The sequence below is a fragment of the Lactuca sativa genome, chromosome 3 (genome assembly GCF_002870075.4).
Source record: "Lactuca sativa cultivar Salinas chromosome 3, Lsat_Salinas_v11, whole genome shotgun sequence".
Classification (NCBI taxonomy): domain Eukaryota; kingdom Viridiplantae; phylum Streptophyta; class Magnoliopsida; order Asterales; family Asteraceae; genus Lactuca; species Lactuca sativa.
In genome coordinates, this window is record NC_056625.2 from 24,873,273 (window position 1) to 24,876,200 (window position 2,928).

Consider the following 2,928-nt stretch of genomic DNA (forward strand, 5'->3'; position numbering starts at 1 on the left):
CATGCCGAGGATCGCCCAACTTACCACCGAAAGTACGCACAACATAGACCGCAGTGCAGCCCTATAAATAAGATGCGAAGCTTGGTGCATTTTTCACACCTTCCACTATTTCTTTCTCTCTCTATTCTCTCTCTAAACCTCCCAAACACCCGCAAGCCTAGGAAACTTCCCTAGCACTAGAAGAAACACCAGAGCGCCAGAAGACTCCGAGAAAAAGAGATTTTCGGCTCTGAAACTCTGCCCCCGCAGAGCCCGGTTTTCAAGCAAACCACCCGGTTTCGCTAAAGGGATCATATTTTTAAGAAGGGGAACGTTGTCCAACTTGGAATCACCACCTTATCAAGTGAGGTCATAGTCCCTTTACATGAACATGAATTTTATAAATAAGATGCAAGGCTTGCTTCGTTTCTCACACCTTCCACTCTTTCTTTCTCTCTCTACTCTCTCCATAAACCTCCCAAACACCCCCAAGCCTATGAAACTTCCCTAGCACTAGAAGAAAACCCCGGAGCGCCAGAAGACTCTGAAAAAAAGAGTTTTTTGGCTCTGAAACTCTTCCCCCGCAGAGCCCAGTCTTCAAGCAAACCACTCGGTTTCGTCAAAAGGAATCATATTTTTAAGAAGCGGAGCGTTGTCCAAATTGGAATCACCACCTTATCGAGTGAGTGCATAGTCCCTTTCAAGAACATGATTTTAATACAAGTATTAAATTATATGTTTATGTGTGGAATACTTGATACTGCCAGAAATACGTGTTAAGAGCATATCTGATAAATATATGATGATTTAGGATACAAAGTAGACCTAAATAAACTAAGAGGGATATTGGGTAGTATCTCCTTGTGAGTACAAGTGAGATATACATGGAGGGAATAACTTTTACAACTTGTCATTGATCCAATAGTATGGATTAGACTTAGTCCGTTGACCTTAGTCTGAGAGTATGGTTAAGACATAATTACTTGTTATTAGATCCGGGAGTATGGATCAGACATACCCAATCCGGGAGTATGAATTATGTAAAGAGGTAAACTTCAGATCCGAGAGTATAGATCAAGACATACCCGATCCATGAGTATGGATTAAGTAAAAAAGGTAAATTTTAGATCTGGGAGTACGGATTAGATAAAGAGGTAAATTTCAGATCCGGGAGTATGGATCAAGACATACCCGATATGGGTGTATGGATTAGGTAAAAAGGTAAGTTTTAGATTTAGGAGTATGGATTAGGTAAAGAACTAAATTTCATATCTGGGAGTATGAATCAAGACATACCCGATCCGGGAGTATGAATTAGGTAAAAAGGTAAATTTTAGATCTGGGAGTATGGATTAGTTAGAAAGGTAACTTTTAGATCTGAGAGTATGGATTAGGTAAAAAGGTAAATTTTAGATCTGGGAGTATGGATTAGGTAAACAGGTAAACTTTAGATCTAGGAGTATGAATTAGGTAAAGAGGTTAATCTTAGATTATAGATCGCGTCATTGTGAGGATCGATGGGGTGGGGTAAACTTGTTTTTATATGGTGAAATTGTATATTTTGTGAGTCCTGAAAATATATATGATACAACATTGTGGGATTGAAATCCCTATGTACTCACCAGGTTACCCAACCTGACCCACTCACTTTATTTGTATCACAGGCGTCGATACAACGTTATATTACACTGAAAGATTAAAGAAGATGTAAATCACTAGTTTTAATGAATGTAAGGTCTGTTTATACTTATGTTTCTGTATAGATGATGACATCCCAAAGTTTTAATATAAACTAAATACATTTCTTTGGAATTTCTTTGATAATATATTTATAATGTTTTCTTGGAACAAATTCCGCAACACTTTCTTTTAAAAGTATACTCTGATTTTTTTAAAAAAATAAAGTATAAACAAATTGGTCTTTTCTCGCCGTGAAAATAGGGATGTCAAAATTTCTTTTTACCCATTTAACCTCTAAACAATTAACCTTTGCTGGAAAATGTCAAAATTTTGCACATAATTACAAAAACATCATATCATCTCATGAGATACTGACGATAAGTAAAATCAAATCTCCACATTTTATTTTTTCAATAATATGACAAAAAATTGTCATCGCATTCCTTACTTATTTTTGAGTCTTCACTCGATCCTTTATATATATATATATATATATATATATATATATATATATATATATATATATATATATATATATATATATATATAAAAGAGAACACCATAAAAAATTGAAAAAAAAATTAAGAGAAATACAAATCATAAAATCGAGCATATTACTATATTTGAGAGAAAAAAAATTGAATAAAAAAAATTTGGATCATTAAATTTGAAGCACGGATCATTTTTATGATATATGATTCAATTTTTATAATCCATGATTCAAATTTTATAATTCATGATTCAATTTTAATGATTCAAAATAAAATTTTCATTTTTTTTCTCCCGGATATAGTACTATGCTTGATTTTAAGATTTGTATTTTTTTAAGGTTTTTTTTCAATTTTTTTATGCCGTCCTCACCGGTCTCACTTTAAAATGAATCCATACCGGAATCGGATGCTATATATATATATATATATATATATATATATATATATATATATATATATATATATATATATATATATATATATATAGTTACGTTCATATGAGACGGCCTAATTTTATGAGACTGTGAGACGCAATCATAGCTACTTATTTGGTAGATAAAAAAAATTAAAATCTAAAATAATTGAAAACTTTCGAATTTTTTTTCAAATATTATTTTCGTAATTTATATTTTCCAAAAAAAACAAAAAAAATATAAAAAAAAAACACATTTTTTACATATTCTAGTACAATATTAGAATATTCTACATATCTGAGAAATCTAGTATAATATTCTAACATTCAAAAAATCACATTAGAATATTTACAGTGTAATATTCT